Genomic DNA, 26,704 nt, shown 5'->3' with positions numbered 1-26,704 from the left:
CTCATCAGCTTTGGGTGGTTTGTGGTCTAGGGGGATGTATAGAAGGGCAACAAGAGCCGGGGACCTGTCCTTCAGTCCTGGACTCCTTCGGCTGTGGGGATTCATGAAGTGTCTTTGGCAGAGATAGTTGGATGGAATACGCTTGCAGGAAGGAAAGAAAGAAAGAACTTGCATTTACATAGTGACTTTCATGATCTCAGGATGTTTCAAAGCGCTTTATAGCCAATGAAGTACTTTTGAAGTGTAGTCACTGTTGTAGTGTAGGAAACGCAGCAGCCAATTTGCAAACAGCAAGGTCCCACAAACAGCAATGTGATAACGACCAGGTCATCTGTTTTAGTGATGTTGGTTGAGGGATAAATATTGGTCAGGACACCGGGGCAAACTCCCCTGCTCCTCTTCAAGTTGTAGCATGGGATCTTATACATCCGCCTGAGAGGGCAGACGGGGCCTCGGTTTAAAGTCTCACCTGCAAGACGGCACCTCCGACAATGCAGCACTCCCTCAGTACTGCACTGAAGTGTCAGCCTGGATTTTGTGCTCAAACTTTTGGAGTGGGGCTTGACCCCACAATCTCCTGACTCAGAGGTGAGAGGACTATCAACGAGCCACGGCTGACACCTGTAAGTGGATCAATACCTTCTGGTGCTTTCCTAAGACCAGGTGCGGTCTGAAGTATTCAGTCAGTTTGGCAAATGCTCCACAGGTACTTTGTCCATGTTTCCTTGGGGAGGGGCATGCACCTCCTCACTGGTAAGAGTGAGAATTGCACACGCCTGTCAGCAGCAGGAATTCCCCCACCATCCAACAAACCCAAGCCTAATTGCCCTATTACCAATTGGCTAATGCTGCAACTTTAATCTGTAAGAAATTTCACAGGAACGTCTAGAGTATTCTGTGTGATTCTCATTATAGACATTCAGGGACACAAATATATCAAATTAACACTCTCCTCTTTCTCTGTCCCTTTCATTGTTTTCTGTCAAATACTGGTTTATTAATTCCACATGAAAAGGCAACCATCCAACTCATTAAAGTTCCTGAGATTTTCTTGACAGTGTTGAATTAGCGTAATGTATTTATTCTGTGTAAAACCTGGCATACTGAAGTAGTATGTGCGGAGTTATTTAAAACAAGAATTCCATACATTGCAGTGGTTACATTCCACAGAACTAGAAAACCACAGAGGGAATGTCAGCTTGCTTTAAAAAATAAAGAAGAACCCAAGTTTTTCAAAATAATGCCTGGTTCTGAGTTCTAAGAGTTGCTTAAACCCAATCCAGTTGGCTTATTGTGCTGCTCATTGACTGTGCAGTCCTGGACTATTAGGGTTGCCAACCATCCAGGATTGACCTGGAGACTCCAGGAATTGCAGATTAATCTCCCGGACACTGCTGTGAGCAAAACCCGGCAGAAAACTCAGAGCGACATTAAAAGATTGCGTTTTAAAAAAATTTTTCTTTGAACACTTTTGACTGTTAGTTATAAAAATATCAGAGCTGGGCAAATGGGCTGTTTGGATGATTCTTGACCTTCAATCAATCAGATAACAAAGAGTCTATTCGCTTTCCAATCGATGTGGGAAGGTGGTACTTCGTGGGGATGGGCGTGTCGGGCGACCAATGGCAGCAGTATGGGGGCGGGGTGGTTGGGAAGCAGGAGGTCACGTGATGACACCTCCAGGAATACGTCCAACCAGTGTTGGCAACTCTATATACAATAGGGGCTCCCATAGTGCTGCCAACCATTACTCCCTGATCTCAATTTGGTCATCGCAAGAAAACGCTGAATCAATGTGAGATATTTATTATTATCCCCTGTCCTGCTTCCTATCTGCTCCCTGTCCTGTTCCTCCATTCTGCCCCCTGTCTGCTCCCTGTCCTGCCCCTAGCCTGCTCTCTGTCCAGTCCCCCTGTCCTGCCCTCTGTCTGGTCCTCCTGTCTGGTCCCCCAGTCTTGCCCCATCTGCTCCCAATTCTGTTCCCTGCCCGGGTCCCTGTCCAGTCCCCTGTCCAGTCCCCTGTCCAGTCCCCTGTCCAGTCCCCTGTCCAGTCCCCTGTCCAGTCCCCTGTCCTGTCCCCTGACCTGTCCCCTGACCTGCCCCATTCTGCCCCCTGTCATGTCCCATTCTGCCCCCTGTCATGTTCCATTCTGCCCCTGTTCTTTCCCCTGTCCAGTTTTGTACTTTGCCAAAGGTGGAATCCTTATTTTTGTTCTCACCAAGCTGAGGGGTGTCATTGCTGAAGAACGGAATATTTTACACACCCGCTGACAGCATCAAGTACCTCCAGGTCAAGTAGTAGTGACCCAACTTCAGAGTAAAGCTCCCTCTGCACTGCCCAAAAATGTGCCTTTCTCCCCATTCCAGAAGAGCAGCCCTACTGCACCAGTGTGTCATTTCAATTCTTCGCATCAGCCATCTTGTGACCTTTCTGAATGAGATTGCCAAATGGTGTCAAATTAGAGGTGATTAGATGTGATTTCACATTGGACCCCTATAGCTGGAGAAGAGACCTTCCCTTCAACAGCACCCTGGTCACAGAGATGACATAAGAACATAAGAACATAAGAAATTGGAGCAGGAGTAGGCCAATCGGCCCCTCGAGCCTGCTCCGCCATTCAATAAGATCATGGCTGATCTGATCCCAACCACAAATCTAAAGAACACAAGAAGTAGGAGCAGGACCCGGCCACACAGCCCCTGGGCCCTCTCCGCCACCCACAGGGCATTGACCGATCCGAACTCAGCTTCATGTCCAATTTCCTGCCCGCTCCCCATAACCCCTAATTCCCTTTACTTCTAGAAAACTGTCTATTTCTGTTTTAAATTTATCTAATGATGTAGCTTCCACAGCTTCCTGGGGCAGCAAATTCCACAGACCTACCACCCTCTGAGTGAAGAAGTTTCTCCTCATCTCAGTTTTGAAAGAGCAGCCCCTTATTCTAAGATTATGCCCCCTAGTTCTAGTTTCACCCATCTTTGGGAACATCCTTACTGCATCCACCCGATCAAGCCCCTTCACAATCTTATATGTTTCAATAAGATCGCCTCTCATTCTTCTGAACTCCAATGAGTAGAGTCCCAATCTACTCAACCTCTCCTCATATGTCCGCCCCCTCATCCCCGGGATTAACCGAGTGAACCTTCTTTGTACTGCCTCGAGAGCAAGTATGTCTTTTCTTAAGTATGGAGACCAAAACTGTATGCAGTATTCCAGGTGCGGTCTCACCAATACCCTATATAACTGCAGCAATACCTCCCTGTTTTTATATTCTATCCCCCTAGCAATAAAAGCCAACATTCCGTTGGCTTTCTTGATCACCTGCTGCACCTGCATACCAACTTTTTGATTTTCTTGCACTAGGACCCCCAGATCCCTTTGTACTGCAATACTTTCCAGTCTCTCGCCATTAAGAAAATAACTTGCTCTCTGATTTTTCCTGCCAAAGTGCATAACCTCACATTTTCCAATATTATATTGCATCTGCCAAATCTCCGCCCACTCACCCAGCTTGTCTATATCCCCCTGCAGGTTTTTAATGTCCTCCTCACTCTCTGCTTTCCCTCCCATCTTTGTATCATCTGCAAATTTTGATATGTTGCACTCGGTCCCCTCCTCCAAATCGTTAATATAGATTGTAAAGAGTTGGGGACCCAGCACCGACCCATGTGGAACACCACTGGTTACTGGTTGCCAGTCCGAAAATGAACCATTTATCCCAACTCTCTGCTTCCTGTTCGATAACCAATCCTCCACCCATGCCAGAATATTACCCCCAATCCCGTGATTTTTTATCTTAAGTAATAATCTTTTATGTGGCACCTTGTCGAATGCCTTCTGGAAGTCTAAATACACTATGTCCACTGGTTCCCCTTTATCCCCCCTGTACGTTATGTCCTCAAAGAACTCAAGCAAATTTGTCAGACATGACTTCCCCTTCATAAAGCCATGCTGACTTTGTCCTATTAAATTATGCTTATCTAAATGTTCCGTTACTGTCTCCTTAATAATAGACTCCAAAATTTTACCCACCACAGATGTTAAGCTAACTGGCCTATAATTTCCAGCCTTCTGCCTACTGCCCTTTTTAAATAACGGTGTTACATTAGCAGTTTTCCAATCTGCCGGGACCTCTCCTGAGTCCAGGGAATTTTGGAAAACTATCACCAAAGCATCCACAATCCCTACTGCCACTTCCCTCAAGACCCTAGGATGGAAGCCATCAGGTCCAGGGGATTTATCCGCTTTGAGTCCCATTATTTTACTGAGTACCATCTCCTGATTGATTTTAATCGTATTTAGCTCCTCCCCCCGTAGAGTCTCCTGTTTGTCCAGTGTTGGGATATTCTTAGTGTCCTCTACTGTAAAGACTGAAACAAAATATTTGTTCAGCATTTTTGCCATCTCCATGTTTCCCACCATTAATTTCCCGGTCTCATCCTCTAAGGGACCTATGTTTGCCTTAGCCACCCTTTTTCTTTTTATATAACTATAGAAACTCTTGCTATCTGTTTTTATATTTTTTGCTAATTTCTTTTCATAATCTAACTTCCCTTTCTTAATCAATCCTTTAGTTACTTTTTGCTGTCTTTTGAAGAATTCCCAATCTTCTATCCTCCCACTAAGTTTGGCTACCTTATATGTCCTTGTTTTTAGTCGGATACTATCCTTGATTTCTTTACTTAGCCACGGATGGCTGTCATTTCTTTTACACCCTTTTTTCCTCAGTGGAATATATTTATTTTGAAAGTTGTAAAATAACTCCCTAAATGAACACCACTGCTCATGTACCGTCTTACCCTTTAATCTATTTTCCCAGTCCACTTTAATCAATTCCGCTCTCATACCATCATAGTCTCCTTTATTCAAGCTCAGTACGCTTGTTTGAGAATCAACCTTCTCACCCTCTAATTGGATATGGAATTCAACCATGTTGTGGTCGCTCGTTCCAAGGGGATCCTTAACTAGGACATTATTAATTAATCCTGACTCATTACACAGGACCAGGTCCAAGGTTGCCTGCCCCCTAGTAGGATCAGTTACATACTGCTCAAGAAATCCATCCCTGATGCACTCAATGAACTCGTCCTCAAGGCTGCTCTGCCCAATTTGATTTGTCCAGTTAATATGATAATTAAAATCCCCCATAATTATAGCTGTTCCCTTATTACATGCCCCGACTATTTCCTGATTAATACTTCTTCCAGCAGAGTTGCAACTATTAGGAGGCCTATATACTACGCCCACTAATGTTTTTTTCCCCTTATTATTCCTTATCTCCACCCAAACTGTTTCATTATCTTGATGCTTTGTCCCAATATCATTTATCTGTATTACAGTGATTCCTTCCTTTATTAACATAGCCACCCCACCTCCCCTTCCTGCCTGTCCTTCCTGATTGTTAAATACCCTGGCATATTTAATTCCCAGTCGTTGTCACCCTGCAGCCATGTTTCTGTAATGGCCACAAGATCATACCCATACGTAGTTATTTGTGCCGTTAACTCGTCCATTTTGTTACGAATGCTACGTGCATTCAGATAAAGAACTTTCAAATCTGTTTTGTGACGCTTCGTTCCTGCTTTTTCCTTTTTTAACACTTTACCTATTACTCCATACCTTCTGTCCCTTCCTGTTACGCTTTCCTCTCTCTCCCTGCTCAGGTTCCCAACCCCCTGCCACTTTAGTTTAAACCCTCCCCAACAGCACTAGCAAACACTCCTCCTAGGACAGCGGTCCCGGCCCTGCCCAGGTGCAGACCGTCCGGTTTGTACTGGTCCCACCTCCCCCAGAACCGTTTCCAGTGTCCCAGGAATTTGAATCCCTCCCCCTTGCACCATTCCTCTAGCCACGTATTCATTTGAAATATCCTCCTATTTCTACTCTGACTAGCACGTGGCACTGGCAGCAATCCTGAGATTACTACCTTTGAGGTCCTATTTTTTAATTTACCTCCTAACTCCCTATATTCTGCTTTTAGGACCTCATCCCCTTTTTTACCTATATCGTTGGTGCCTATGTGCACCACGACAGCTGGCTGTTCGCCCTCCCCCTCCAAAATGTTCTGTAGCCGCTCCGAGACGTCCTTGATCCTTGCACCAGGGAGGCAACACACCATCCTGGAGTCTCGGTTGCGGCCGCAGAAACGCCTGTCTATTCCCCTTACAATTGAATCCCCTATCACTATAGCTCTTTCACTCTTTTTCCTCCCAGCCTGTGCAGCAGAGCTACCCGTGGTGCCAGGAAGTTGGCTGCTGCTGCCTTCCCCTGATAAGTCATCCCCCACAACAGCATCCAAAGTGGCATATCTGTTTGAGAGGGGGATGGCCACAGGGGACCCCTGCACTACCTGCCTGCACCTCTTACTCTTCCTGGTGGTCACCCATTCACTTCCTGCCTGTATACCCTTTACCTGCGGTGTGACCAACTCGCTAAACGTGCTATCCACGAGTTTCTCTGCATCGCGAATGCTCCACAGTGAGTCCACCCGCAGCTCCAGCTCCGAGATACGATCGGTCAGTAGCTGCAGGTGGACACACTTCCCGCACACATGGTCGGCAGGGACACTGGTGGTGTCCATGACTTCCCACATCTTGCAGGAGGCGCATATCACGGGTGCGAGGTCTGCTGCCATGACTTGCCTTAGCTGAGTTACCCCTTTTAAATTACGTTGAAATTAGAAAATGTTAACTATACTAGGGACCTAGGTTCACTAAAAAAAACGCTATCTGCTATAAAACCTGCAGATCTTCCCTTTCTTATTACTTTACTTACAGTAAAATGGTAGAAATACTCACCTGAACCTACTCACCAATCAGCTGCCTCCCCTGTGCCGCGTCACTTTCTGACTGGTGACGTCACCCCGAACTGCCGCTGGTCTCAGAGTCTCGCTCTCAGAGTAAGCTCTGGTCTCGCTCTCTCCGCGCTGTTTATATCCCCGCTCTGGTCTCGCTCTCTCCCGCCGCTCACCGACTGGACTCTCGCTCTCTCCCGCCGCTCACCGACTGGACTCTTGCTCTCTCCCGCCGCTCACCGACTGAACTTCCGCTCTCTCCGCGCTGTTTTTATCCCCGCTCTGGTCTCGCTCTTTCCCGCCGCTCACCGACTGGACTCTTGCTCTCTCCCGCCGCTCACCGACTGGACTCTCGCTCTCTCCCGCCGCTCACCGACTGGACTCTCGCTCTCTGCCGCCGCTCACCGACTGGACTCTCGCTCTCTCCCGCCGCTCACCGACATGACAGAGAAAGTAATGAACTAAAAATTCATGATTAAATCACTAACCAATACTATTCCTTAACCAACTCTTCCTAGTCTAAATTGTCCCAACAGATCAGGACTGATTCAGGGAGGATGGTTCCATTTCTAACAGATAGTGTGAGCATTGATGGACTTTTTCATATGCTCACCTATTTTACTGTCCAGGCTGATTCATCTCAATAGGCCAGTGGGCCTGGGTAACGACAATAAATTACTCCCTCATTAAAATGTTTTTTTTTGCTCGTAGCAAGGCTGAGATGGATTCAGAACTCCCAGTGTTAACCTGGATACTCGCAGAGAGGCAATCAAGATTTAATTGGTATCCAAGAGTATTTCGAGGACCTGATCCAGACTGGGCCAAAACGTTCACTTAAAATAACTCTTCATTTTCCTGTTTTTATCAAACTGTCTCAGCCAAGATATTTAATTGGAGTTTGTGCTGATCTGAGTTGCTGTATAATCCTACTCATTATGTGTACAAGGTATGTTGTGGGAGTCTTCTGGCTGCAAAATGTATTCCGCAGTTTGGAAGGAACCAAGATGGTGAAACTCCCCTTTGATTAAGAAATGCGGGTCAATAGTTCGGGTAAAGCAGCCAATCTCCTGCTAGGGTTGCCAACTCACCAGGATTGTTCTGGAGTCTGCAAGATTAATCACGACTGTGAGCAACCCGGAAGTAAAGTCATAAGGGCAATAAAACAAATTGTGTGTTTTTTTCCATTTTCTTTGAACACTTTTGTTTATTAGCTATAAATATTTTGGAGATGGATGTTTCGGGCAACCAGTGGCAGGACCGGGGGAGGGGGGAGCGGGGCAGTTGGAGGTGGGAGGTCATGTGATGAAACTTCCTGGAATACATCCAACTCAAGTTGGCAACCCTCACACCTAGTCTCCATTAAAAGAAGAATTTCAGTCCCAGGCACCCCCCTCAATCTGTGTGAATTGAGAATGTTACGTAACGATTTGCTTGTCACATTCCAGCACGATTCTTCGTAAACAAAACAGATGGTAGGAGAAACATTCACTTAAACTCCATGCGCAGGCATCCCTGCTGACTCAGACATGATTTACACCCTCCAGTGTGATACCGAACCATGCAAGGCACAAGGTCTCAGGTTTAATCCCTAATCCAGTGCTGAATCTACTTATCTCAAATAGACGGTAGTTGGGGTGCCAAAGTTGAGGAAAAGAGGGAAGGTCAGGCAGGGTTCCTGCTCCTGATTGTTATCCAGTGGCCCCTGATGGGAAATGTGTGTGGGGAGACTGCAAGTGAGAGCAGGATTGGTCTTCATGGTGATTCCTCCCTCCCTCCCCCAGTGCTGTAGTCCGCTGACACTCGCTGAAGAATGGTGATTTGGACAGGATGCAGTAGATACCAGCGCCTATGGAACTGAATGTCACTTGAGTCACTTTATTGCAGCTCTTTCCCCATCTCTCCTAAAAGTGGTGTTAAAAACTAATGGTTTGGAAAGCGCTGCCACCAAGTATTGAACTGACGACATCTGCTAAGTGATAATAAACACACTTACTGCACTTTGACAATAACCCTTCTCTGAACACCATTTAAACGCTCCCCCCCCACCCCACCCCCAGTTTCTCAGGAGACTCAGTAGCAACTGTTTGATTTGGAGATCATCCCTCGAATATTTTGTTGAGAGGTTAAAGACACAACGGGAAGTATTTGCATCTCTTCTCTCCAGCCAAGAACTCTGCAGTTTGTCTTCCGAGCCCATAGCGAGGGAACGGGAAATTGCATTCCACAATGACCGCTGGGCATTTATCAAGAATAGAAATAAATGGGTTGATTTAATGTAGAACAGGCCCTTGCTAATGTGGTGTCCTTTAGATATGTTAACATATCTCTGTTATTACAACCGCATTTTATCGTTGTCAAGCAGTTCAGATTAGAGTAATTCGATTGTATTGTTATAAGTGCCCTTTATTGCTGGAGTTCTTTCCATTGAGATGTACAAAGATTTACGTGTCTTCCCAGGGCACTTTATTAAAAATTCATTCTCGGGATGTGGGAGTCGTTAGCAAGGCTGGCTTTTATTGCCCATCCTCTAGATTGATATAACTGAGTGGTTTGCTAGGTCACGTCAGAGGGCAATCAAGAGTCAACTACGTTGTGTGGGAATGGAGTCACATATAGGCCAGACCGGGTAAGGAAGACAAGATTTCTTCCCTAAGAGAAGTTAGTGAAGCATTTGGGTTTCTATGACAATCCGACAGCCCCATGGTCATTTTTGCTGATCCCAAAACAGAGTACATGGCACATTACTAATTACAAATTACTTGCAGGTATATGCATTGTTCTCTTATAGATTGTGTGTTTGAGTGGTATAATACATGGGCATGGGGTGCACTGACCATGTGGGAAATCGGGAGATTTCCCGAGTGCCCCAGGGAATGGCTCTGTAGCACTGTATTATCGGTGCCCTGCCCTTTCCCTGACAACCTCGAAGAATGACACGGTCTTTTTGGCGGAGTCAGTCCTCTACCGCATGGAGAGGGACTGAGGTCATTCCTTCCATGGGGGTTTAAGTAGGGTTGCCGACCCTCCCAGATTGTCCTACGGTCGCCAAGAATTGAAGATTAATCTCCTGGGCAGTGCTGCGAGCAAACCCGGGAGAAAAATCATATCGGAGATGGGAAGAAAGGCTGTTTGACTGACAGTCAAGTATCATCCAATTGGGTAACGAAGATTCTGTTCGCTTTCTGATTGGCGGGGGAAGATGGTGTGCTGTGAGGTTGGACGTGTCAGGCAACCAATAGCGGGAGCCTGGGGGCGTTTGGAGGTGGGAGGTTATGTGATGAAACCTCCCGGAGTATGTCCAACCAGAGTTGGCAACCCTAAGTCGAGCAGGGAGGGTGGGGCATGGGTCTGTTGGGCAATGAGTTTGGGAGGTTAGAGTGCTGCAGGTTGTTGGGACCATTGCAAACGTGGATTGACCTGGACCCCTTTGACTGTGGAGGCTTAGGGGAATTTTGTTTGCGGGGGGGTAGGGGTGGAATGGAGTGTGGTCCTAGAAAGATTGTTTACATCTCCTGGTGCTTTCCCAACTCCAGACGCCAACTAGCGTGTCACAGCTAATGGGGGGGGTGGGGGGTCTTCCTACTGCTAAGGAGATGTGTATACTGCTGGAAACAGGCCAAGTAGTCGTCAGTTGGGAAAGGGCAATGACAAAGTCTTTAATGCTGAATTTTAAATCTCTCTTAAGATAACTGGCAAAAGAACCAGAGAGGAGATGAGGAGAATTTTTTTTTACGCTGCGAGTTGTTATTATCTGGAATGCACTGCCTGAAAGGGTGGGGGAGCAGATTCAATAGTAACTTTCAAAAAAGGAATTGGATAAATAATTGACAAGGAAAAAATTGCAGGGCTACAGGGAAAGAGCAGGGGAAGTGGGGCTAATTGGCTAGTTCTTTCAAAGAACCAGCATAGGCACGATGGGCCAAATGGCCTCTTTTGGTGCTGCATCATTCTACTGTTTTCTTTGTTTCTCAGATCTTGAACACCAGAGGAAGAAAAGCGAACGGTGAAAAGAAATTATTGGATGAAGCAATGTCAACACTGCGTCACACTTTTTGGAGTGTTATTTTTGTTCTCTAGTTTGCTGGGCAATGTGAACTGATCATCATCAACACTCTCCTGCTTGGATTTCTCCACCTTATCTCACTGAATCCATCATTCCAGTGAGTATTCTCATCTATTCTACATCATTTTTAAAGGGACACCGTCTTTATTGAAAAGGTCACATTAAGCTCCCTGGAAGGCACCCCAGGCGATTGCACCCTGATTGTTACTGAGTCTTACAGACCAGGAAGCTCCTTGGTTAATTCTGCAGTCTGGGCTGAGTTTGCTGATCTCAGCCAAGGCAGATATTGGGTGATACAGCTTGCTTCAGGGCCCCTCAGTTAGGGAGGATAAATCAGTAAGGGCTTCTGCCCTGAACCATAGGCCGTAAGCCGTACAAGTGCGGATGTCAGATGAAGACAGGATCAGGCTTGAGACGAAACTCTCCTATGACAAACTCTGGTCTCTTGTGCATCCCCCCTCCCTTCGCCCCACTATTGGCGGCCATGCCTTCTAACCTCCGGAATTCCCTCCTCAAACCTCTTTGCCTCTCCACCTCTCAAATCCACCTTTAAGATGCTGCTGAAAACCTACCTCTTTGACCAAACCTGTCCTAATATCTCCTTCGTTGCCTCGTTGCCCATTTTTGTCTGACTACGCTCCTGTGACGCGCCTTGGGATGTTTTACAAGGTTAAAGGCCCTATATAAATGTAAGTTGTTGTCGTAATGGCTGACGAATGGAGAATGAGCAGAGCATGTGTTGGCTGTGGAACCCCAGCGAGAATCAATGGTTTCTGGAGGAAAAGGAGGGGGAAAATTAATTTATTAAACAGTTTTGATTGAATTAAACTGGAGGACATAACTGACGTCAAAACACACCATCGCAATACATGTGTGCAACAATGTTGTGCTAAAAATGAACTTTGACTCTTTGGTATTTCCAAACATCAAAAGGGATGTCAAAGACCTTCATTAAAGCCACTGTGAACTGACTGGCAATGTCACATAGTTCCAACTCTGCGAATCGGTCAAGGTTTATTTTTTTTTATAGAAAAGCCTAGGTGGAGGACCAAGGTCCATAGTGTTGGACAACTGCAAAGTTGGAAAAAGTAAGAGAGCAGATGAGAGAAATCAAGAAATAGTGGCTAGGTGACATCAAGTTTTGGTTGTAAGAGACTGTAGATTGTAGGAGGGAGGGAAGACTGAGAGAAAATTGAACTTTTTATTTTACTTCAGTACATCAGAGACCGAACAAACTAGCATTGACGTGTTGGCCTTGTAAAACAAACCTTCTTTCCCCACCTTTAACACTGTTGAGCAACTCATGGGTGACCTATGAACTGTGAGGAGTTTTTTTTATTAGAAGTAAGAAGTTACTTGGGGTTTAATTGTGGATTATAGTGGAGAATGTGCTCCTGCTTGGTTATCTTTTTGAAAACTGTTCAAAGAATCTTTGTAAACAAACGTACAACTCAAAGACCAAAATCGAGTTTGAATGACATCACATTCAGGTACAATGATGAGACTTTACAAAGAATTTAAAAAAAAATTCGTTCATGGGATGTGGGCATTGCTGGCGAGGCCAGCATTTGTTGCCCATCCCTAATTGCCCTTGAGAAGGTGGTGGTGAGTCGCCTTCTTGAACTGCTGCAGTCCGTGTGGTGAAGGTTCTCCCACTGTGCTGTTAGGTAGAGAGTTCCAGGATTTTGACCCAGTGACGATGAAGGAACGGCAATATACTTCCAAGTTGGGATGGTGTGTGACTTGGAGGGGAACGTGCAGGTGGTGTTGTTCCCATGTACCTGCTGCTCTTGTCCTTCTAGGTGGTAGAGGTCGCGGGTTTGGGAGGTGCTGTCTAAGAAGCCTTGGCGAGTTGCTGTAGTGCATCCTGTGGATGGTACACACTGCAGCCACGGTGTGCCGGTGGTGAAGGGAGTGAATGTTTAGGGTGGTGGATGGGGTGCCAATCAAGCAGGCTGCTTTGTCCTGGATGATGTTGAGCTTCTTGAGTGTTGTTGGAGCTGCACTCATCCAGGCAAGTGGAGAGTATTCCATCACATTCCTGACTTGTGCCTTGTAGATGGTGGAAAGGCTTTAGGGAGTCAGGAGGTGAGTCACTTGCCGCAGAATACCCAGCCTCTGACCTGCTCTTGTAGCCACAGTATTTATATGGCTGGTCCAGTTAAGTTTCTTGTCAATGATGACCCCCAGGATGTTGATGGTGGGGGATTCTGCAATGGTAATGCCATTGAATGTCAAGGGGAGGTGGTTAGACGCTCTCTTGTTGGAGATGGTCATTGCCCGGCACTTGTCTGGCGCGAATGTTACTTGCCACTTATCAGCCCAAGCCTGGATGTTGTCCAGGTCTTGCTGTATGCGGGCTCGGACTGCTTCATTATGTGAGGGGTTGCGAATGGAACTGAACTCTGTGCAATCATCAACGAACATCCCCATTTCTGACCTTATGATGGAGGGAAGGTCGTTAATGATGCAGCTGAAAATGTTTGGGCCTAGGACACTGCCCTGAGGAACTCCTGCAGTAATGTCCTGGTGCTGAGATGATTGGCCTCCAGCAACCACTACCATCTTCCTTTGTGCTAGGTATGACTCCAGCCACTGGAGAGTTTTTCCCCCTGATTCCCACTGACTTCAATTTTACTGGGGCTCCTTGGTGCCACACTCGGTCAAATGCTGCCTTGATGTCAAGGCAGTGGTCATCTGACAAATGTTTGGCCCAGAATTTGCTGGAGTGGGACATCTCATGGCATGCCCTGTTAGTTAGACTTGTTCCCACTCCCTTCAGCTCAAAAATATTTTGCCCACAAAGTTGCTGGAAGTGCGAGCTGACAATGGCACAGCGAGGGCAACGGGGCATCGGTGAACAACGGGACCAACAGTCTATCTCCTCAACCAATGAGATTTAAGGATGGAGAAATCAACAGAGGAAGGACTGAAATGAAAGGTGAATTCAATGTCAAATCAGGTACAGAAAGAGAAATAATGAAAAGGAAAGAAAGATTGGATTGAGAGAGAGAAAAAAGAGACAGAAAGGAAAAGTAAGAAAAACAAAATTAAATTTTAAATTTTGCCATTTTTAAAATCTCCAACAACAATTCACAACCTGAAGGAATGAGACTCCACACTTTTCATAGAATCATAGTAAATTACAGCATAGAAGGAGGCCATTTGGCCCATTGTGTCCGTGCCGGCCGAAAATGAGCCACCCAGCCTAGTCCCACTTTCCTGCACTTGGTCCGTAGCCCTTTAGGTTACGGCATTTCAGGTGCACATCCAAGTACTTTTCAAATGGGTTGAGGGTTTCTGCCTCTATCACCCTTTCAGGCAGTGAGTTCCAGACTCCTACCATCCTCTGGGTGAAAAAATTTCTCCTCAGCTCCCCTCTAATCCTTCTACCAATTACTTTAAATCTATGCCCTCTGGTCACTGACCCCTCTACTAAGGGAAATAGGCCCTCCCGATCTTAATCTAGGCCTCTCATAATTTTATATACCTCAATTAAATCTCCCCTCAGCCCCCTCTGTTCCAAAGAAAACAACCCCAGTCTATCCAATCTTTCCTCATAGCTAAAATTCTCCTGCCCTGGTAACATCCTTGTAAATCTCCTCTGTACCCTCTCCAGTGCAATCACATCTTTCCTGTAATGCGGTGCCCACAACTGTGTGCAGTATTCAAGCTGTGGCATAACCAGTATTTTATACAGTTCTAGCATAACCTCCCTGCTCTTATATTCTATGCCTCGGCTATAAAGGAAAATATCCTATATGCCTTCTTAACCACCTTATCTACCTGTCCTGCTACCTTCAGGGATCTGTCGACATGCACTCCAAGGTCCCTCTCTTCCTCTACACCTCTCAGTATCCTCCCATTTATTGTGTATTCCCTTGCTTTGTTTGCCCTCCCTATACGCATTACCTCACACTTCTCTGGATTGAATTCCATTTGCCACTTTTCTGTCCACCTGACCAGACCATTGATATCTTCCTGCAGTCTACAGCTTTCTTCCTCACTATCAACCGCATGGCCAATTTTTGTATCATCTGCAAACTTCTTAATCATGCCCCCTACATTCAAGTCCAAATCATTAATATATATCACAAAAAGCAAGGGACCTAGTACTGAGCCCTGTGGAACCCCACTGGAAACAGCCTTCCAGTCACAAAGACTCCTGTCAAACATTACCTTTTGCTTCCTGCCACTGAGCTAATTTTGGATCCAACTGCCACTTTCCCTTGGATCCCATGGGCTTTTACTTTTCTGATAAGGTCTCACATGGCAAACTGTCAAAAGCTTGGGCCAAAGGCTGATTGTCAATCATTAACAATTATCACATTGTTAAAAGGGTGCTTACACTATTAATTACTAGACTTAACTTTCTGTGGCAAGTTAATGTGCAAATACAGCAACTTTATGAAAATCACGGGGCGGTTAAGGGCGAGATGCCGTTCTCACGAAGCTAACGGTGCAGCTGCGCAAAGTGGCAGCAAATTGTGGGCGCTTCGTAATTCACAGGGTATCTCTTCCTCGCTACAAGTTGTTGGCCGATTTGCACATTAATAAGGGCCTGCATTGTTCACACACCATTATTTTTTCAGCAAATTCTGGGCCTTTCTACTACTCCTTTCTCTTTTCTCCCCTTCCCCCTCCTCCTCCGTTGATTCCCTCCTAAGATACAGTTTCATGGACACCCTCTGATAACTTACCAATGGGACTGTTACTCGTGCGTGAGCTTTAACAGGCAGTATCATCATTTCCAGTAGGTTTTTAACATTTTTTCATCCCTGGTTGCCCTGAGAAGATGGCGGTGGGCCTTCTCCTTGAACCACTGCAGTCCTTGTGGTGATGGGGCTCCCGCAATGGTGTTGGTTAGGGAATTCTAGTATATTGACCCAGCGAAGCGAAGCAACAGCGATATATGTCCAAGTCAGGATGGTGTGAGGCTCAGAGGGAAACCTGGAGGAGACATTGCTGCTCCTGCCCTTCTCAGGGTTAGAGGTCACAGGGGAGTAAGTAACCTTGGTGAGTTAGGAATGTAGTTCATTCTATGTTCAGAGTTGCTGCAGTGCATTCTGCAGATCATACACATTGCAGCCACATTGCGCTGGTGGTGGAGGGGGTGGATATTGAATCTAGCGGCAGGGACACCGATCAAGTGAACCGCTGTGTCCTGAGTGGTGGTGACCTTCTTGAGTGTTGTTGTGGCTGCACCCACCCATCCAGGCGAGAGGTGAGCCTTCCATCAGGCTCTTGACTTGAGCCTTCTAAGTGGCGGAGAGGCTTTGAGGGGTCAAGAGGTGAGCCACTTGTCACAGAATACTCAGCCTCTGTGCTGTTCTTGTAATATTGCTGGTCCAGTTAAGCTTGCTGGACAACAATCAGCAGTAGGAACCCTGGCTGATTTTTTTTCTTTCCTTACCTAATCCAGGGCCAGTGAGACCAGTTATAGAGCAGCCTCCCCACCCAACTAGCTCAGCACAGACCGAGCTTGGACCCTGTTGGTCTGTGCGGTTCAGGACATCTCTTTTAAGGCTGCCAACTTGATCTATTTTGCGTGCAGATTCATTTGACTGCCTCAGATCAAGGTTTGATGGTAAACTAAGGACAGTGCATGGTGAAGGTGCGATTTATTTACGGGGGGGACGATTAATGAGGTCGCGGTGAAACGGTTCAAGAACTGCAGCAAATCATGAGCACTGCACTTGGTATTTTTGAAGTGCTGCTGAAGGGGAGTGCCTGATGCACTGGGGCCACCATGAGGGTCAAGTCTAGAATGTCGGGCAGCAGCAGCTAGTAAAGGGCTGCTGATTGCCCTTAAAGCGCTGACATTTGTTTCTGCAAAAAAATAATTGGTTGAGGTACTTTGGTAGCCCTTGGAAAGATTGGCCTCTGGAGGGCAAGCCCTGGGAGTTGCGATTAAGAAGGGAGGTCCCTATTGGGAGAGGGCCATCCAGGAACAAAATTGTTTTGCGTCCCCTGAAGCCCGTGTTGCAACTGGGCGCTGACCAACTGGAGTGTTATGCAGACCTTCCCGCCGCATTATATGGATTTGGCCTAATGTGAATAATAACTGCACACTGTTGGTGCAGAGGGTCCTAGCAGGGTAGGCGCTGCCCACTCATCATACTGGCCTCGGGACTTCGCACCTAATTGTAGTGATCCTGACATCCAATACATTACAGCATTTCAGGCACCAGCTTATAGGCCTCATAATCTACTGTTCACAAGATAACTTCAGATGAAGGATGTGGAGATGCCGGTGATGGACTGGGGTTGACAATTGTAAACAATTTTACAACACCAAGTTATAGTCCAGCAATTTTATTTTAAATTCACAAGCTTTCGGAGGCTTCCTCCTTCGTCAGGTAAATATCAGATGAAGGAGGCCATCTTAATACACCCATCCTGAAAGACCCTAATGTTGCTACATTGTGGTATAAATGATTCCAGGGTTTTTGCCTCTATTACTCTGATCTGGACGCCATTCCATGTATTGATCACTCTTTGAATGAAGATGAACCTTCTGATATTTGTCCTAACGCTAGCTTTTACCAGTTTGAACCTGTCTCCCCTTGTCCTACTCCCATAGATTAATTTAAACCACATTAACCTTTTCCACACCATTGACTGTCTTAAATACCTCTATAAAGTCACCTCTCAGGTGCCTCTCTTCCAGGTTGAAAAGTTACAAGTCTCTCAAGTCTTTTCTCACAACTCAAACCTTTGACACTAAAGATCAGCCTCATGGCTCTTCTCTGCATTCCCTCTGGGCCTTGAATGTCTCCCCTGCAACCTGGTGACCAGAACTGGACACGGTGCACAAGGTGCAGACTGACAAGCACCATGCAGTTTGATCATAAGTTCCTCTGACTGGTATTCCACTGTTTTGGTCATGTTGCTCAACGTTTGGGAGGCTTTCTTGATTGTTGCTCTGCATTGGTTGGACATCATGAGCGTTGAGTCTCCTAAGGCACCTAGGTCTTTTGCGACTTCTGGCTTAGCTATTTCAGCGCCATATGTGGAGTAGGTGTGTTGCCCAGTTTCCCCTTCCTGTGTGCAGTACTTTGCACTTATTTGCATTAAATGTCATCTGCTATTGTTCTGACCCTTTACAGGCTCTGTCCAAACTAATTTTGTAATTGGTGCTAACAGCCCCGTAAAGTCACGTCTCTGAATATAGTCCAGAATTTCTTGCTGGTTGGCCCCAAGTTTTGCAGCTGTTTTTATTAATAATACTTCTGGTATTAATTCCAGAAATATACTCCAAATGGAAACACATCACAGAGGATTATTAATGATTAAAACAGACCCAGACAAATCAGCCAAACATGTAGGTGCCTGGATCATTCAGCACACAGCTCTGACAGACTTCATTTGCATCCAATTATTCATCACAGAATTAAAAAAAATATGGGTGCACTTGCCTCCTTTCAAAGTCAGATGAAAAACATTTCTTTTCAAACGATGTGTTATTTCATCTCCAAACTGTAGGAACAAAAGAGTGTTCTGTGCTTGAAAGCCGTGTGGGTTTAGTTGGTTAACCTCCAGCAGTCCCCCTACTTGGCAATCTGCTCAGCCTGGGCTCTTGGCAATCTGCTCCTATCCCCAGAGAGTGCACATGGGAGGAAAATTGGCCCTAAGGTTTATAACGAGACTACCAGCAATGATCCTTGCTAATCAGGCTTGGTGGGCAGATAAGTGAGTAACTGTACAGCCTCCAGTAAGGACATTAACTTTACTCATTAAATTTAACGACTGGGAAATCCCGAGCTGATGGTGCAGAATTTTGAGACATGTGCTCCCAGCACGGGCTGAGGAGTGGCAGATCAGAATTCTTACCTCGCCATCCCGTGTTTAAATCAGAAGATTTTTTTTTTGTAAAACTTCAGCCACAATTCCAGGGTTCTTTAAAACGAAACCAATTATAAATGGAAGTCTGAGGTTTCTAAGCATTGCTGCTGAACGTTCTGCGCACGCACGCACGCACGCACACACACACACACACACACACACACACCACCTCCCTGCCCCCCCCACCCCCCCCCAAGTCAGCCCGTTTGTGAGTGTAGCATGTCCATTTATGTGATTGGGCTACGCCAATTAGTTATCGAATACGTAGCATTCAGGGACTGTTGGACTGCCAGCTTCTCAGTGTTTACCTACTGATTCAGTCAGTGTCTCAAAGACAGGATTAGGGAATTCTTTCCCAGGTTTGCTCCCTCTCTGCCTTAAAACAGGAACATCGTTTGGACTCTGATTCCAAGCAGCCAGGCGATCAACAGCTTCTGGCGTCAATTCAGACTGGACTGAGTTGTATACAGTCAAACCCAAAGCCGCCTTCCCCTCCCAACTTAAAGAAAGTTCTGGGAGCAATCTCTCCTGCATCAATTTAATGTTTCTATTTTTCACACCAGCCATTCTGTGGCCTCTCTGAGTGATACTGCCAAGGAATGAGCAATTTTTACAGTTCTCCATTTCCCACTAGGAGTTTGGTTGAGATTTCCCCATATGTAGTTCACTTGGGACCTTTTATAAGAGTAGACTTACACCAGATTATCAGTCTTACAGATTGTCTGATCAGCACAAGGAACTCTGTTCTTGTGTTCCAACCAATTGTTATAAAAACCCAACTGGTTCACTAATGTCCTTCAGGGAAGTAAACCTGCCATCCTCACCCGGTCTGGCCCATTATGTGATTCCGGTCCCATAGCAATGTGGCTGACTCTTAACTGCCCTCTGAAGTGGCCTCAAGAAACCACTGAGTTGTTGTGTCAAACCGCAACCTGCAGTTTGAGAAGAAGGCTCATCTCTGCCTTCTCAGGACAATTAGGGATGGACAATAAATGCCAGCCTTGCCAGTGACGCCCACATGTGGAGAATGATTTTTGTTTTAAATTGTAAGTTCCATAAAGATATTAGGGGTAATTCCATTACTGGCGACTCCTTGTTGGACTTGCGTGTGAATCTCAGACAGGGCTGTAACAATATAACTCCGAATCTTCAACCAATGCTTACGTCCAGTCAGGCTCCATACTGGAATTGGAGCATCATGAAAGCACCCCTATTATCTCCACTATCTTGCATCTCTGAATCCCATACCAGTGCCGTCCCAAGATCCTGCTGATGTTTTTTTTTAATTCGTTCATGGGATGTGGGCATCGCTGGCAAGACCAGCATTTATTGCCCATCCCTAATTGAGTGGCTTGCTGGGCCATTAAGAATCAACCACATTGCTGTGGGTCTGGAGTCACATATAGACCAGACTGGGTAAAGACAGCAGGTTTCCTTCCCTAAAAGGGCATTAGTGAATCAGATGGGATTTTGCAACAAATCCGGTAGTTTCATGGCTACCATTTACTTATTCCAGATTTTTATTTAATTAATTGAATTTAAATTCCCCAGCTGCCGTGGCGGGATTTGAACTCATGACTGGATTATTAGTCCGGGCCGCTGGGATTACTAGTACAGTAACATAACCACTATGCTACCGTGCCCTTATTCTGTAATCGGCCACCAAGAGCAGTGTGAGAACACCCCAGTGAGTCTCCCACCGCCCCCCCAGATTGCTTTATAATGAAAACAAACTGGACTCATCAACGTTCTTCGAGAACAAGAACACACACAATGAGCCACCGTGCCCAGTGTTCCCATTGACCACGTACAATCTGGGCTATCGACGCCTCTGCTCATCTCCTGAGGAAAGGTTCTGTTACATTTCTCGCCGTCCTACCAAAAGTACACCAAGCAATCCTGCAGAATCCCACCCTAACCCGCTAACCTTCCACCGCACACACTCCACACTTGCACCTATTACCGCACGGCTTTCGACCATCTCTACCCACTTGTAACTAAGGCCGCTGCTTTAAAGCTTTTGCAAAAAAGTGGATGAATTCCCAAAACACCAGTAAAAATTCCCGGAATGCCATGTAATAAAAATGGAATTTAACTCTTTCAGTCACCACCTGTCAGTGACCCTGTTTACAGGGGACATCAGCCTCTTTTCCATGTCTTATATACAAGGTTTCTGCTTTCCGTTGTCACAGAGAAAGGGACAGAATTGCAGAATGCGATTCCCAAAACACCAGTAACTATCTTGAAATCCCATGTAATAGAAATGGATTTATTCAATCAGTAAACCTTGATTATAAATCTCAACCCCTCCTAACCAGATTTCTTGTTAATTGATACAACATCACCCTGTTTAGCTGAGAGTCCACTATTTGGACTTGAACATTTGTCTCATTTTTCCCCCCTTTTTTCTTCCCTATTTTCTCTGCCAATTTTCTCCCCCTCCCCGCCCCCCACCCCCGCTCTGCTCGTTAACTCCTTCCTGAGGTGCAGTTTCACAGGTGCCAGACCCTTCAAAATCTTGTCCCAATGGCCATTGTTTATTGTGTGAGCCTTGACACTGGTTGTCTGCAGGATGTTCGACTGCAAGAGGCATCATGATCCAGCCCATTCGCGCCCTCACCTGATGGCCACACGTGCTCTCTTTCTGACAGGAGTCACTGGACAGGATTCATGAGTGACCATCAGCCTGGTGCAGATTGCTTTCTCAGCACAAGGAAGGACCTGGGTTCCAGTGGGAACCCTGGCTGATTTTTCTGTCCTCCTTAACCCAAGGGGTACTGAGGAAATATGGGGGGAAATTTTCATCCTCACCATCTGGGCAGTAACCTGGTGGAGCAGATCGCCTGCCTGTTGTACAATTCACCCAACTTACATTCCATTCAATTCAACGGCAAGACAATCGGGAGTGTTCTACAATTGGTTGGCGTTCCTGATTACCATCTGTGGTGAGGACAGAAATTTAACCCCTAACTGAGATCAGATTTCTCAATCAGTCTTCTTTCTGATGCATGGTGATATATTGTAATCCGTTTTTGTATCAAAGAAGCTCCCTGCAGATTTATATTTTTATTCATTCTCAGGATGTGGGTGTCGCTGGCAAGGCTGGCATTTATTTCCTAGTTTGGTACAACTGCGTGACTTGCTAGGCCATTTCAGAGGGGAATTAAGAGTCAACCACATTGGTGTGGGACTGGAGTCACATATAGGCCAGTCACATATATGCAAGTTCCCCTCCAAATCACACACCATTCGGATTTGGACATACATCGGCGTTCCTTCATCGTCACTGGGTCAAAATCCTGGAACTTGCTACCTAACCAGCACTGTGGGCGCACCTTCACCACGTGGACTGCAGAGGTTTGAGAGTGAGGTCCGCCATCATCTTCTCAAGGGCAACTAGGGACTGGCAGTAAATGCCGGCATTGCCAGCGACACCGACGTCACAAGAATGAATTTTTTAAAAAGCCTGTATAAGGACGGCAGGTTTCCTTCCGTAAAGGACATTGGTGAACCATTTGGGTTTTTATGACAATCCGACAGTTTCATGGTCACTTTTACTGATGTCAGCTTCTTATTTCCAGATTTTTAAAAACTGGATTCAAATTCTCATACTGCCACGGTGGGATTGGAACTCACGTTCCCCGGATTATTCTGACACAGGGGCGATGGGCCGAATGGCCTCCTTCTGTGCTGCATCATTCTGTGATTCTATGATTATGATTCTGGACAATTACATAGCACCTTGTGGGACTCCATATCGTGTGACACAGCTTCAGGCCCAGAGCCCCCTCACCAATCGAATTCCTGATTTCGGCCAGGTCAGAAAGTCATGTCGTCCAGGGCAGGCCTGAAAGCTCCTCAGCAGGAGACAGGATGAGAAAAAAGATCAGAGGGAGAAGCAGCTCTCGCACAGGCCGTCCGACAGCTAGATCCACGTAAAGACAGACAAGCACGATCTAACTGTCAGACCAAGAGGAGGAAGGCTCCTGGGTAGAGGGCAGGAAGAGCACTTACCCACACAGCCAGTGAGAGCCCCTTTTAATACTTGTGTAGTCATAAATTTAAGCGGCTCTTCCATGTTAGGTCTAATTGTAGCTTTTGAAAACTGCCAGGAAACATTTGGGAGAAATCCAAAAATGGGCTGTTTTATTCAAGTCCGTGACTTTAACTCTGGGCTCTCAGACTCACAGATCAGGGGACCCAGAACACACCTAGATTTATCAAAGGGGGGAAAAAAATGTTTGTTTCTGTGTTTTCAATCTGTCAGGGGTTATTTTTTCCATCTGATCTGATGCTTTAAATGTCCTCCAACCTGTCAGTACAAACACCTGGGGAGCATCACCGAGCGGCAGTTAGCAGTTCCTGAGGGGCTCGAACTTTGAGTGCTGTTAGCTCCAAAACTGCTCGACAGGAAATGTTCTGCCTGGGCCAGGTTTTTGAATAAACTGTGAATAAAATTGGCCATGTGCAAACATTTGTTGATTTAAACTCTCATTGCAATGCAATCTCAACAAAACATCAGTACGAAACGCTGAACAGGTTTTGCTAAAAGATGTCCAGTGCTCCAACCTCTGAGAACGCTTTGCCTCTCGCTATCTCTGTAACCTCGTTGTCCCTGCGACCCCCCCTGTCCCTGCGACCCCCCCTGTCCCTGCGACCCCCCCTGTCCCTGCGACCCCCCCTGTCCCTGCGACCCCCCCTGTCCCTGCGACCCCCCCTGTCCCTGCGACCCCCCCTGTCCCTGCGACCCCCCCTGTCCCTGCGACCCCCCCTGTCCCTGCGACCCCCCCTGTCCCTGCGACCCCCCCTGTCCCTGCGACCCCCCCTGTCCCTGCGACCCCCCCTGTCCCTGCGACCCCCCCTGTCCCTGCGACCCCCCCTGTCCCTGCGACCCCCCCTGTCCCTGCGACCCCCCCTGTCCCTGCGACCCCCCCTGTCCCTGCGACCCCCCCTGTCCCTGCGACCCCCCCTGTCCCTGCGACCCCCCCCTGTCCCTGCGACCCCCCCCCCGTCCCTGCGACCCCCCCCCCGTCCCTGCGACCCCCCCCCGTCCCTGCGACCCCCCCCCGTCCCTGCGACCCCCCCCCGTCCCTGCGACCCCCCCCCGTCCCTGCGACCCCCCCCGTCCCTGCGACCCCCCCCGTCCCTGCGACCCCCCCCCGTCCCTGCGACCCCCCCCGTCCCTGCGACCCCCCCCCCCGTCCCTGCGACCCCCCCCGTCCCTGCGACCCCCCCCGTCCCTGCGACCCCCCCCCGTCCCTGCGACCCCCCCCCCCGTCCCTGCGACCCCCCCCCGTCCCTGCGACCCCCTCTAGCCATACAATCTTCCAAGATCTCTGCGCTCCTCCAATTCTGGCCTTTTGCGCATCCCTGATTTTAATCGCTCCACCATTGGCGGCCGTGCCTTCAGCTGCCTAGGCCCTAAGCTCTGGGTATGTTAGCATAGTCGTTATGTTACTGGACTAGTAATCCAGAGGTCCGAACTAATCCGGAGATAGGAGTTCAAATCCTGCCATGGCAGCTGGGGAATTTAAATTCAGTTAATTAAATAAAATCTGAAATCAAAAGCTAATATCAGTAATGGTGACCATGAAACTGATAGTCATAAAAACCCATCTTGTTCATTAATCCCCTTTAGGGAAGGAAACCTGCCGTCCTTACCCGGTCTGGCCTATATGTGACTCCAGACCCACAGCAATGTGGTTGATTCTTAACTGCCCTCTGAAATGGCCTAGCAAGCCACTCAGTTGTACAATCTCGCTACAAAAGTCATAAGAAGAATAAAACCGGACGGACCACCAGGCATCAGACACGACAAGGGCAAACCAAGCCTGGTCAACCCTGCAGAGTCCTCCTCACTAACATCTGGGTGCTTGTGCCAAAATTGGGAGAGCTGTCCCACAGACAAGTCAAGCGGCAGCCTGACATAGCCATACTCACAGAATCATACCTTTCGGCCAACATCCCAGACTCCTTTGGCTGGCAGGACAGACCCACCTGAGGTGGAGGTACAGTGATATACAGTCAGGAGGGAGTGGCCCTGGGTGTCCTCAACATTGACTCTGGACCCCATGAAATCTCATGGCATCAGGTCAAACATGGGCAAGGTAATCTCCTGCTGATTACCACCTACCGTCCTCCCTCAGCTGATGAATCAGTCCTCCTCCATGTTGAGCACCACTAGGAGGAAGCACTGAGGGTAGCTAAGGGCACAAAATGTATTCTGGGTGGGGGACTTCAATGTCCATCACCAAGAATGGCTTGGTAGCACCACTAGTGACTGAACTGGCTGAGTCCTGAGGAAATAGCTGCCAGACTGGGCCTGCGGCAGGTGGTGAGCAAACCAACATGAGGGAAAAACCTACTTGACTTCGTCCTCACCAATCTACCTGTCGCAGATGCATCTGTCCATGACAGTATTGGTAGGAGTGACCACCGCACAGTCCTTGTGGAGACGAAGTCCCGTCTTCACACTGAGGACACCATCCAACCTGTTGTGTGGCACTACCACCGTGCTAAATGGGATAGATTCAGAACAGATCTAGCAACTCAAAACTGGGCATCCATGAGGCGCTGTGGGCCATCAGCAGAATTGTATTCCAGCACAATCTGTAACCTCGTGGCCCGGCATATTCCTCACTCTACCATTACCAACAAGCCAGGGGATCAACCCTGGTTCAATGAGGAGTGAAGAAGAGCCTGCCAGGAGCAGCACCAGGTGTACCTAAAAATGAGGTGCCAACCTGATGAAGCTACAACACAGGACTACATGCATGCTAAACAGCAGAAGCAACATGCTATAGACAGAGCTAAGCGATTCCACAACCAACGAATCAGATCAAAGCTCTGCAGTCCTGCCACATCCAGTCATAAATAGCGGTGGACAATTAAACAACTAACGGGAGGAGGAGGCTCTGTAAACATCTCCATCCTCAATGATGGCAGAGTCCAGCATGTGAGTGCAAAAGACAAGGCTGAAGTGTTTGCAACTTCTTCAGCCAGAAGTGCCGAGTGGATGATCCATCTCGGCCTCCTCCCGATATCCCCACCATCACAAAAGCCAGTCTTCAGCCAATTCGATTCACTCCACGTGATATCAAGAAACAGCTGAGTGGACGGGATACAGCAAAGGCTATGGGCCCCGAAGACATCCCGGCTGTAGTGCTGAAGACATGTGCTCCAGAACTAGTCGCACCTCTGGTCAAGTTGTTCCAGTTCAGCTACAACACTGGCATCTACCCGGCAATGTGGAAAATTGCCCAGGTATGTCCTGTCCACAAAAAGCAGGACAAATCCAATCCAGCCAATTACCACCCCATCAGTCTACTCTCAATCATCAGCAAAGTGATGGAAGGTGTCGTTGACAGTGCTATCAAGCGGCACTTACTCACCAACAACCTGCTCACCAATGCCCAGTTTGGGTTCTGCCAGGACCACTCGGCTCCAGACCTCATTACAGCCTTGGTCCAAACATGGACAAAAGAGCTGAATTCCAGAGGTGAGGTGAGAGTGACTGCCCTTGACATCAAGGCAGCATTTGACCGAGTGTGGCACCAAGGAGCCCTAGTAAAATTGAAGTCAATGGGAATCAGGGGGAAAACTCTCGAGTGGCTGAAGTCATACCTAGTACAAAGGAAGATGGTAATGGTTGTTGGAGGTCAATCATCTCAGCCCCAGAACATTGCTGCAGGAGTTCCTCAAGGCAATGTCCTAGGCCCAACCATCTTCAGCTGCTTCATCAATGACCTTCCATCCATTATAAGGTCAGAAGTGGGGATGTTCGCTGATGATTGCACAGTGTTCAGTTCCATTTGCAACCCCTCAGATAATGAAGCAGTTCGTGCCCGAACGCAGCAAGACCTGGACAACTTCCCGGCTTGGACTGATAAGTGGCAAGTAATATTTGCGCCAGGCAATGACCATCTTCAACAAGAAAGAGTCAAACCACTTTCCCTTGATATTCAACGGCATTACCATCGCCGAATCCCCCATCATCAACATC

General features: G+C 47.3%; 1 protein-coding gene across 4 annotated transcripts in view; it reads left to right on the top strand.

The window, feature by feature from the left end:
• Positions 1–26,704, top strand: part of eva1ba (eva-1 homolog Ba (C. elegans)) — an 87,457-nt gene that overhangs the window by 46,237 nt on the left and 14,516 nt on the right. For all 4 annotated transcript variants that reach the window (XM_068006422.1, XM_068006421.1, XM_068006423.1 and 1 more), the window contains one exon: positions 10,767–10,954. The gene's annotated coding sequence lies outside the window, so the exon portion shown is untranslated. The remainder of the gene's footprint in view (positions 1–10,766; positions 10,955–26,704) is intronic.

This window comes from Heptranchias perlo, chromosome 26, assembly GCF_035084215.1.
Source record: "Heptranchias perlo isolate sHepPer1 chromosome 26, sHepPer1.hap1, whole genome shotgun sequence".
Lineage (NCBI taxonomy): Eukaryota > Metazoa > Chordata > Chondrichthyes > Hexanchiformes > Hexanchidae > Heptranchias > Heptranchias perlo.
This window is presented reverse-complemented; position numbering and strand designations above follow the sequence as displayed.